At 46.2% G+C, this 12,290-nt stretch overlaps 1 protein-coding gene across 1 annotated transcript in view; it reads right to left on the bottom strand.

Moving 5' to 3' along the window:
- DENND4C (DENN domain containing 4C) overlaps positions 1-11,542 on the bottom strand; it is an 80,739-nt gene extending 69,197 nt beyond the window's left edge. Inside the window, exon 1 of the mRNA XM_083419256.1 lies at positions 11,294-11,542. The gene's annotated coding sequence lies outside the window, so the exon portion shown is untranslated. The remainder of the gene's footprint in view (positions 1-11,293) is intronic.
- Between the last annotated feature and the right edge of the window lie 748 nt (positions 11,543-12,290).

The raw sequence follows: 12,290 nt of genomic DNA, 5'->3' as shown, positions 1-12,290 counted from the left end.
AACTGAGGATGAGTACTACAACACGACGTGCAAACACACAGAAACAGCCCACACACCAAACAAACTCCGAACCCTACAATGAAAAAGCCATAGGAACGCAGAAAATCTACAGTATTTTTTTCTTTCTGGAAGTAACATCAAGATGCAATTGCAAATCATTCTGACACCGTTTTCTTCTGTGTGTCAGCGGAGCCTTATCAACCTCCAGATGGGGGGAAAGTCATTCACATCATATGCTTTTGACCGTTTCCATGATAAACACTCTGTTTAACAGCAAAGATATCTTCAATATGCAGAAGATACGCTGGTGAATTCAAAACTGAAACATGAATCATTGGAAGGGAAGTAAGGACGACATTCTACAATAAGAGATACAGATGTCTTAAATGCAGCCATGGAGACAACATTAACACGTCCCTCTCCCCATTTTGGATGTTTTTATTTATTTTCAAGAATAATATTTAGGTACAGAATAATTAAAATGCCTTCAACAGTAGAGACATTTGTCATTTTTAAGTCAGTAACAGTTATATAGCAAAGAACATTGACCCCCCTTTTTTTTTAAAAAAGGTCATAACCAAAAACTAAAAAAAAGTGGGAAGTTAACTTTAAATTCACTGTTAGCTGCGAAAAATGACTAGAATCTGTATACCTCAGACATTTATATGCATTATTACATCTCTGATGAGCCATTCCATTTATCAGATATTCCAATATGAAAACTCTAGCATGACAACTGGACCATTTTATAACATGGATATTAAAATCTGGTTTACAGAGTAGTCCAAGTAATATCTCAAAATTGAAGGGCTATGTTACTATGAAATACTAAGAAAGTCTGAACTGCAAGACACAGAAGAACAGAGAGACTGACAGCTTTTAGGGTGGGCAATATATCACCCAAAACTGGTTTCAAGTGCGTATCGTGATATCGGCTTCATCATTTCTGACCTGGCAATAATACATCACAAATCATGATGTGTGTGTTTGTGTGCATGTCCGATGCAAAAATCAGAATGTGGGGGAAACTGTGAAGCCAGCCTCCACATAGCTCCCTCATGATTTCAGACATTGTGATATATCAGTATACAGTGGTACCTTGGTTCTCGAACTTAATCTGTTCCGAAGTCCGTTTGACTCCCGAAACGTTCGAAAACCAAGGCGCAGCTTCCGATTCGTGCAGGCGCCGCGGAAACAATAGCCGACAGCCGTATTGGACGTTTGGCTTCCGAAAAACATTAAAAAACCAGAACACTTAGGTACTTCCAGGTTTTCAGCGTTTGGGAGCCGATTTGTTCGTCAACTAAGCCATTCAAGAATAAAGGTTCCACTGTACATCAGTATATCATGATGTTTAGCTGGTGATATATCGCCCAGCCCTACTTCCTGCCAGACCTGACATGTGTTTCCTTTGCCTCTAAGCTGCTCACAATTTCCTCCAACCAAGCAGTTACATTTGTTCTGCTGTGAACAACCTGTTTCTCCAATGCAGTCACCTGTTTTCCTTCTACAGTCTACTATTAATGGAAAGCTTTTCACATGAAAAAAACCAAACAAAATCAAGATAACTGTACAGTCATACCTCATGTTACGTTTCCTTCATGTTACCTTTTTTTCAGGTTACGTCCCGCGGCGACCCGGAAGTACCAGAAATGGTTACTTCCGGGTATCGCTGCTCACGCATGCACAGACGCGCAAAATGACGTCACACGCATGCGCAGAAGTGGCGAATCGCAACCCGCGTGTGCACAGAAGCGCTGCTGCAGGTTGCGTTCTTTTCATGTTGCGAACAGGCCTCCGGAACAGATCCCTACTATGGTCCCTACTATAATACGGACTGTACTATTGAAGTGTGTCTTGTTTTTTTCTGAATGAAGATGAGAGACACAGTACTACATGCACATACGCCCACAGAGGAGAACCCTGTCCCTGCATTTCTGTGTAAGTCGCCATCCTCAACATGTCACCTGACTGGAAGCTCAGAGCAGTGATTCAGACAGAGATACAACATGTCACCTTCTCTGAAGATGCAGCAGACTCAGCAGAGGATGAACAGGTCAGTGCCCAGAACTCAGCTTCTCCTGTGGATAGGTCCTTTAGGCTGACAAAAGTATTGACTTCTTGCTGCCCGGTAGCAGTTTTCCCACGACACATATGTTGTTCGGGAATTACTGGATGAGGTATAAAAGAAAAACTCACAGGATTTTTCTGGTGTGTCTGTACAGATGCAAGGAACAGATTTTGCAGAAATCATAGTCTTAACAGGTTACATAAGATGTTCACCAGCCAGAAGACTGAAATGCCTGGTTTCCTGTCTGTAGGAAAGAGCCAAATGGCAAGAAAACAGCAAGATCAAACGGCCAAGCTGAGATGAGCAAGAAAAGGGAGCAAAAAGGCAGGTAAAGACAGAACTGAGTAGGGGGTAGGGGGAAAGCAGATTTCCGTTTCTGTACTATCCCATCCTACAGATAAGGTAAAGGTAAAGGGACCCCTGACCATTAGGTCCAGTCGTGACCAACTCTGGGGTTGCGGCGCTCATCTCGCTTTACTGGCCGAGGGACCCGGCGTACAGCTTCCGGGTCATGTGGCCAGCATGGGTAAGCTGCTTCTGGCGAACCAGAGCAGTGCATGGAAACGCCATTTACCTTCCCACCAGAGCGGTACCTATTTATCTACTTGCACTCTGACGTGCTTTCAAACTGCTAGGTTGACAGGAGCTGGGACCGAGCAACGGAAGCTCACCCTGTCGCGGGGATTCGAACTGCCGACCTTCTGATCGGCAAGTCCTAGGCTCTGTGGTTTAACCCACAGCGCCACCCGTGTCCTCATCCTACAGATAGGGGCCAAATAAAACAAGAATATATACTTCAACCTGACCCTGGATAGCTCAGTTGGTTAGAGTGCAGTGCTGATAACGCCAAGGTTGCAGGTTCGATCCCAGTAGGGACAGCTGCATATTCCTGCTTTGAAATGGATTGGAATAGATCGGCATTTCTCAAACTTGGGTCTCCAGCTGTTTTTGGACTACAACTCCCACCATCCCTAGCTAGCAGTCAGGGATGATGAGAACTGTAGTCCGAAAGCAGCTGGGGACTCAAGTTTGGGAAACCCTGAACTGGAAGATCCTCAGGATCCCTTACAAGTCAACAATTCTGTGATTAGATTAAAACCTATCAACGCCACTAGCACAAGGACAATAAAAACAGTGCTATCGTGGGGTGGTCAAGCTCATATAAAACCCCTCGGTGCAATACTGATCTTATAGTAAAATCTGGTTCCCAGAAAATATGTCCAAGAGGACATTTTCAAGTCAGTTTCGTTATCCCTGTGTTCCTAACAAGGAGGTTTAGATTTCCTTGCAGTGAAGATCTGAGCCACCATTTATCTATGCATTGGCTGGGGGGGGGGGGGGAGTTGAAATTGGTGTCCAGTAAAAACAACTGGGGTTCAAAACTTTTGAGCAGCCACCTTCCACGTTGGTTAATGGATGAACTTTCAGTTTCACAATACGTTCTTGCCTGCTCTGGACGTGATGTTCTCTTCAGCCAGGGCATTTGACAAGCTGTTCTGTCTTGTCCCTTCTCGCCACCACTAGCGCAAGAGGGTTCTGAGTGAGCCCTCTGACAGCATTTGAGGGAAGAATCACTTGATCCGAAATTGCTAGAAGCAATTGTATTCCCTTCCAACTCTACAATTCTATGGTCATGAAAAGTCTAGAACAGTTCACCAGTTTGCATTACTTTCTATGGGAAAGCGCTCCTTGGTTTTGGAACGGACTTCCAGAACGGATTAAGTTTGAGAATCAAGGTACCGCTATATTACATGAATGTAGGAAGTTGTCTTAATTCAATCAAACAAATCCAGCTCAGCGTTTCCCACTGACTGTAGCAGTGGCTCAGCAACATCCAAAGCATTTCATATCCAGACATGCCTGGCTTCTTCACCCACTCACATGATTTTGCTGCTTTAATTTGTACACTGGCCAGGTCTTAATTTCAGGGTGGAAAACAGAAACAGAGAGACCATGAGCTTGATGTGGCAATCCAAAGAATTAAACTCGGCCGAGCCATGTTTCACAGGTATCGTAAAACTGACCTGAACGGTTTCTCTCCCTTTGTTACCAATAGCCTTAAACTAGACTGTTCAAGATCCCTTTACGACACACGAGTAGCAGTTCCACAAATGTTTAAAACCAAGCCTCTAATGTACCAAGCCACCAGATTTTCTGAAAGGTGTATTTGTTAGCAAGTACCATCTCAACGGCACAACGTGGTAACAAGAAACTAGATCTCTGTACAATTGTATTGGTGCACAGGAACCAAAAATGGTACTACGAACTGAGTTACTCACTTATATCAATGTTACACAATCCACATCCGCCTCAAACAGACCAAAACAGCAGCACTTGGCAAACAACGTAACATCCCAAAGCTACTCTCACTCCTCAGGTTAAAAGCTAAATTGCCACCAGCCTTTTTATTATTCTTATTATTACTTACAATATTATCTCGCAGGGCTGGATATACTCCTATTTTTTTTTTTTTTTAATATAATTTTTATTCAGTTTACAAGAAAGACAAATTAATACAATTCAAACAATTTATAAAACCATTCTCTCATTTTTTGACTTCCCTCAACTTGACTGATACTCCTTCCCTTCTCAATTTTCCACACATTTCTTAGTTCTTATCTACTTCTTAAATTAAATCTGCTTTCAATCCATAATTTTAACTTTCTTTTTTACAAAGCTTCGCTGGATATACTCCTATTTTTATCAGCTTAATCATTTACAGCCAGAATTGGTCCACAACCACCCCCTATAGAAAATTATAGATCAACCACTGGACTTAACCACCTTGATTCTTATGCTCCTTCCATCAGGCAGAAGCAGAGGGGAAGAGAAGCAGGGCTATCCCATAATTTCTGCTAATTTTCAGCTCTCTTTAGCTCTCCCTAAACTGTCACCTAGCAGCAGCCATCGCATCAGGCAATTTGAACCATTCAATCCCAGCGAATCATTTTGAGAACAGGTGCCTGAGCTTGAATGAATGAATCTTTATATGTGTCAGCCATCAGCCGTAGCAATGAAACAATGATATGATATACAAAGAATAGAAATAAAAAGTCAATTATGTAAAATACATTTTAGGGTTCTGAATCAGTAGTCAAATGGTGGATCTTATTCTGATTGCCCCAGCTAAAAACCTGGCAAACTTTGCTGTCACCTGCTCATCTTGATCTGCCAAGAGAAAGGACACTGGGGCAGTGGTGGGCAACCTGGAATGGACAATAAAAGAGGGGTGATAATCTCATTCCTCAAGTCTTTATAAAGAGTGCAAGCCAAAAGGGCATGCACCACCGATTCGGTACGGCCATCTCCACAGGGACAGAAGCATTTTTCGTATGGAATCTGTTGGAATCGTCCCTCAAGTACAGCCGAGGGCAAGACATTCAATCTTGAGAGAGTAAAAGCGTGTCTGTATTTCAGAATTGCTAGGTTGTGGTGCCTGAGCTAGTTTTCCTCCCTTTTCCTTCCCAATCCCTTCTTCCTTGTCATGTATTTTAGACTGTAAACATTAGGACACAGCTTTTTTATTTATTTTTTACTACAGATGTTTGGAAGCTACTTTCGGCATTTTCCCCACCCCCCTCAAATTGTTTGGGGTCAAAACAATTTAATGAGATAAATAAAATACTTGTGGTTTTTGCACTGCGGTGGGGTGGCACATATGCCACAAATAGGCTGTCCGTAAAAACGGGAGGGGGAAATTAATGCTGCCTTCTTCCGCAGGACAGAACCGACATGTTATTTTGTCAATAAATACCACTGCTACCATTAAAGCAAAAGAAAAGTACTTGATCAATGGATTAGACAAGGAAAAGCTACAAAGATTCCTTTGGATTCCATTTCAGCCATGTTTGTTTTGAGTTTACCTTTTCAACAAGTACAGTAGTTTGGTTTTCTTGGCCTAGCTACCCATGGACACAGAGATTAGGGATTTTTGCTTTTGTCTTGGCTCATATATATTAGCTATATATTCAAGTTATAGGAATATGGGATCCTTTGTTTTTAGGAGTTCTTCACCGCAATGCTTATCAGACTGAATTTACAACTAAACTGGATTTGACAGTGGAAGTTCTGTATGTTTTACACATGGAATTGCCCCGTTTTCTCAGAACAGGATGTCTGATTTTAACAGCACTAAAACACACACACACACACACACGCCTGACATTTATCTCCCTAGCTCTGATACTAGAAATTACTTCAAAGGAGTTAAAGGCACGTGGAAAGGGGAGGTATAGGAAGTTCTCTGCATTCCCAATTCATGCGCACTTTTTGTTGTTATAAATGCCACACATGACACTCAAACCTACTGTCATCACATCTCGTTCAGCCCTTATTACTTATGTTTTCAAATCAGTGTTTCGTAACAGCCAACCTAGATTATATTGTTAAACCATATGTTTATTTTTCTATCATGTGTCTATGATGGTTTCTTATTTTGACAGCAACTCCTGAGTGGGCAGCTGACACCAACTATTTAAAAAACAAAATCCACAATGCAGCTATTGAAGAAAGTTTGCATTTTCAGAAGATCCGGTTTATTTAAAGCAATTTATCAAAGTTTTGGGTTAAGGGGGGACGAGAGAATCTCCATGCTGTGGGCCTGATTAGGGCTGCCAAGCCCTTTTGCTCGAGCCCTTTTGCTCACCTGGCCTTACATGCAATGGCAGGTATGGGGCAGCTAAAGGTGATGCCAGCCCAAAAGGGAGTTTCAGGTGCCACTGATCTGCAGCACCTGTAAACCTCTCTAAAGCCACAACGATCAGTGGATTGTCTGGGCTTCAAAGCACAGTGTAGGGCACTCTGCAAGCCTCAACCATCATTTTCAGGAGCATCTCTCTCTCCTCTACAGAGATTTCAAAGGTGCTCCCTGGGACGGACTCCCTCAGCCTACTGTACAAAGGTAATTCAGTGTTCCACCCACTTTTTACTCCGGACGTGCCCGGCCCTGGCATACGGTCCCCTGAGGATAGCCCATGAAGTAATGTGGTCTTCAGGAGAATAAGAAGCTTCCCACACCTAGCTTAACTTTTCTATCTCAGGGGTTGCTGGTATTTGGACACATGTTCAGAGCTGGAGGAGATGAACCATAGGATTGCAGAGTTGTAAGGGACGCTTTTGAATTATGGTACTGGAGGAGACACTTGAGAGTCCCATGGACTGCAAGAAGATCAAACCTCTCCATTCTGAAGGAAATCAGCCCTGAGTGCTCACTGGAAGGACAGATCCTGAAGCTGAGGCTCCAAGACTTTGGCCACCTCAGGAGAAGAGAAGACTCCCTGGAAAAGACCCTGATGTTGGGAAAGATGGAGGGCACAAGGAGAAGGGGACCACAGAGGACGAGATGGTTGGACACTGTCCTCAAAGCTACCAGCATGAGTTTGACCAAACTGAGGGAGGCAGTGGAAGACAGGAGTGCCTGGCGTGCTCTAGTCCATGGGGTCACGAAGAATTGGACACAACTAAACGACTAAACAACCACCACAAAGGGACCCCCATGCAATGCAGGAATAGCAATGAAAGAATCCATGACAGATCCACAGGAAGGACGAAAAGGCCAAAGGAGCTCCTCCCCACATTTCTTTAGGAGAAATGTGAAAAGAGGAAAGGATGGGAAGGAAAGACCCCCTCCCTCTTTTTCTTTAATGGAGTCCTTTTTCCTTTTAGGGTGGGGCAAGCCAGCTCTCTGAGAGACACAACACAGACAAGCTTCTTGCAGAAATTCAACTGCCTTTTCTAAATCTGCATGGGGAGCGGGGAAGAGTTGGAGGTGCAGAAGGAAGGCAGGTAATACATAATCTGGTCATCGGGAGATGGAGCAGACTTCCAGCACCCACCTCATCCCGTGGCCTCACCCTGGCAGGTCAACAAGGATGCTCCAGAGAAGAGAGGTCACCAAATTCATTGCTTTAGCAACGGCAGGTAAAAATAAAAGACAGTCATTAGAAGAAGAAGAAAAACATTTTTAATACGAAGAGGATGCAAAAGGGAATAGAAAAATCAGGGGCCTACAAAAGCCACAAGAGGAGCTTCCTTTGCCAAATGGTTGCCCCTCTGGCTCCTAGGGGTTGACAGAGTTGGAGTCCCAAAGCTAGTGAAGGCCACACGATAAAGAGAGAGAAAAAACACTCATGGATGTGAAGGTTCGAGAGAAGAGTTAGCATCCCAGTGCCAGAAGCCTTGGTTATATCCTGCCCAGATTACGGCAATGCACTCTACATGGGCTGCCTTTCAAAAGGGCTCGGAAACTTCAACGGGCTCAAAGAGCTGCAGCCAGACCATTGAACAGGGCTGGTTATCATGAGCAGACAACTCCCTCATTACAACAGCTCCGCTGGCTCCCAGATTGTTTCCGGGCACAATTCAAAGTGCTGGTTGTGACCTATAAAGCCCTATATGGCTTAGGTCCAAGCTATCTGATAAATAGTATTCCCTCATACAAACATGCCTGAGATCTGAGGTCTTTGGGAGAAGACCTTTCTCTCGGTCCTCCCAGGCATGCTTGGTCGGGATGCGGAGCGGGGCCTTCTTGGTGGCTGCTCCCAGACTTTGGAGCTCTCTCCCTAGAGAAGCTAGACCGGCTCCCTCCTAGTTGTCCTTCTGCCAACAGGTGAAGAACAGGCTTTTGGGAAGTGATTGCTTTTAATGAGGGGCCTGGTGCCGTTTTTGTTGTGATTGCCTGTAGATCATACATAGATTGTATGTGTGTGTCTTTAATTGTTTTTTAATTATTGGGTTTTTTTCTATGCTCTTCATAGAACTGCAGAGGAAGGGACCCTGAGGAAAATGCATCTGTCCCATATAAGGATCGAACCTGCAACCTTGGCATTACCAGCACCACGCTCTGAGCTGTTCTTATTTTATCTGTAAGCCACCTTGAGTCCCTGTCAGGGTATTAATAAATATACAATAATAATAATAATCACCTAGGAATATGGCACATTTATAAAATCTGACAGGGCCCACCAGGAACCATATAAAGATTATCCAGGGGCAGGATTTAGCCCCCAGTTGGACATTCCTAGTTTAAAGCATAGTAAAGTACCACTGCAAACAGGCTGGACTGAGAATTCTTTATTCTTTATTCACAAACGCAGACAGTGCTATTAACTAGGTTTGCAAACTAGTCACAATCAAGATGCTGTACTACCCAAGGCCCAGTTATTTTTAGCAGATACTGCTGCAAAGACATATCTCTTTGGTTTATTAGAGAAGAGTCTGCACCAAAACATGGAACTAAACTCTAGATGTTTTTACAGTTCAAAGCTTTAGGGATCACATTTCTTTATTCACTTTCAACCTATAAAGGCAGCAAAACAGCACATCCAGAATCGTACTGAGCAGCGTTACATACACAAAAGTGTTATGTACCAAACACAAAAAGTGAATCGGAATATTGCACAACACCAGCAGCACGGCTGGAAGGTACTGGTAAGTCCACTTAATAATATTAGCTCTTGTAGCCAGGTCCCCAAACACAGGTAAACAGAAACTGAAAACTGCCTGAATAATTACTCATGAATTACTGCCATTTTTTTTGGTCAAAACACTACAGAACTCAGCTCACATAGCAACAGACATCATGACACATCACACCAATTGGCTTATTTCTACTCTTTCCTGAGAAATAATGTTTATGATTTCTTACACAATTTCCTTCTAGAGTTACGTCGAATCACACAGGAATTCAAGAGAGGAGTTGGCAGGGGAAAAGCAGATAAGGTAGAAAGTTACCTCAACACCTGCAGAATATATCTCCTTTGTGCTGGCATCCAAGGGGGCCCTTTCAACTAACTAATCCTCCATCTGCCAGGCACAGAGGAAGCCAAAAGTTGGGGGCGGGGACATGGAGAGGGAACATTCGGAGCAAATACTAAGCAGGATTTTTTCCCAACCAGCAATTCAGTTATAATGGCTTTCTCACACCGATAATGAAAAATTGAAACTATTGCTGCAACACATTGGAAATATTATTGCTAAACATGGCAATGCCCAGTGAAAGCAGCTTGCTACCACTTTCCTCAAGACTGATGATCTCAAGAAGAAACTGCCTTGTAAAAACCACCACCTAACAAGCAAGCTACTCTTCACAGCATACCCTCCAACATTTTGGTGATGAAAATAGGGACATACTATTCCATAATAATAATAATAATTTTTTTTTATTTTTATTTTTGCTCCAGACACTCTGGGCGGCTTCCAACATATATAAAAACATAATAAAACATTAAGCATCAAAAACCTCTTTCTACAGGGCTGCCTTCAAGTGTCTTTTCATGGTTACCGGTACTTATCTCCTTGGCTCCGGGGTCGCATAACCCCATACACGCCAACATTTCTCCAATGAAAACAGGGACGTCCTAAGGAAACATTCTGGAGTGAAGCCAGAAACTGGGACGGCGTCTGTAAATCCGGGACTGTCCCTGGAAAACAGGGGCACTTGGAGGGCTGTCCTATAGACAGCAAAATGACAACAAGGCGCGCACAGGTGTGTAGGCTTCCGGTTTCCGCTGCATGCGCAGCAGATGTGACAACAAGCGGCACATCTTCCCCGATGCTCAGCAAGAAAGGATGGGGCCCTGTGGGGCCGCCTTCTTCCCCGCGACAAGCTGCTGCCTCCCCATCCCCACCTGCAACCGAACGCCGCCCAGCACACCTTGGGCAGGTGAGGACATGCGCGGCCAGGAGGAGGAGGAGACAGCCATTCCCAGGAGGAAACGCGGAGCGAGTAGAACAGCGCGCGAGACTCTTTTCCCCGCCACCCCTCCCAACCCCACATCAGGAGGGCTGCCGCCGGACGCCCTCCGCTTCCCAAACCCTATACAAAAGAGGGCAGCCCTCGCTTTGGAGAGGCCACCTCGACCCCCTCCGGGGCCGGGCGCAATTCCCACGCGCGCTCTCTCGCCTTTCTGCGTTTCCAGCCTTCCTTCCCACTCACCCCCAACTTGCCCCAATGCTATGGGGAGGGGAAAGGGCTGCTGCTGCTGCCGGGGAAGTGCGTGGTGGGCGAAACAGCCAGCCCCACGTCCTCGACTCTGCATTCGCCCTGGCCGGGTTGCGCGCGCGCGCTCTCTCCCCGCCACCCTCTCCAAAACGACCCTCTTGGAGGGCGAGCTAAGGGGGTCTCCTAACCGAGGAAGCGCCCCGGGAAGCGGCCGAGCTCTCGTCCGCCTGTCAGCCTGCCCTCCCCACCCGGCCCCCCGCGCTCTCCTCTCCCCGCCTCACCGGCGGCGCTGGCCAGACGCGGGGCTCCCCCGTCCGTCGTCGCCTCGGGCGCAGAGACTCCCTCGCGGCCTGGCTCGCTCCGGCGCCGCCTCACGAGCAAGCCGAAACGTCGCTGTTGCTGGCGAGGGAGGAAGCGGCCACCATGTTCCTTTCGGCCCCGCCAGCGGCTGGAGGCGGATCCGAGGCCCGCCCAGGAGGAGGAGGAAAGAGGGCGAAAGGGAGCGCAGGCGCTCCTTAAGCAGCCGGCGCTTCGCAAGGAGGCGCTGAAGAGCTCTGGCTCCTCTAACGGCAGCTGGGAGGACTCTCCGCCACCCGGACGTCGCCTCCGCTCAGGGCGAGGGCAGGAGGAGCCTTTCCCGGGCACGGGCGCGCCGGGGCTGCGCTCCCTGTGCGCTCGCCTTGGGCACTGTGCGCTCGCCGTCCCGTTACGCACGTTTACCGGCCGGCTGGAGAGGGCGGGGGGGGCGGAATGCGACAGGAACCCCCCCCCCGCGGCCCTGGCAAACGTGCGCAAGAAGAGACTGCCCTACTGGGAAGGTTTCCTTCCGCGGGTGGCGAATGACCATCATTCTCCTTGGCCGCGCGTAAGCGAGCAGCGGGGAAGGAGGGGAAAAGCGAGCGAGCTAAACGCCGGATCTGGGTTCTCCGGTGCAGAGTTGTGCTTGGGGTGTGGTGGGACACACAGCCATTAACAATGAGATCAGGTGTTAAACAGGTTTGTGTTATTGCCCCAACTCTGTTCATTCTTTTCATTGCCATGATCCTACACTTTGTCGAAGGGAAGCTCCCCACCGGAGTAGAAATCCTATATGGAACAGATGGAAAGCCCTTTATTCTGAGCAGGCTGAAAGCAAAGAGTAAGGTTACCAAAACTTCCGTCATAGAGCTTCAATAGACTGATGACAACGTGGTGTGTTCACTCTCAGAGGATGACCTCCAAACCATCCTAAATATCTTCACAGAAGCTTACGAAAAGCTTGGCCTATCGCTCAACATC

Source organism: Podarcis tiliguerta (genome assembly GCF_965153285.1).
Source record: "Podarcis tiliguerta genome assembly, chromosome: 17".
NCBI classification, from domain to species: Eukaryota; Metazoa; Chordata; class Lepidosauria; order Squamata; family Lacertidae; genus Podarcis; species Podarcis tiliguerta.
Note: the sequence above shows the minus strand (reverse complement) of the source record. Positions and strands in the feature narration are given on the sequence as shown.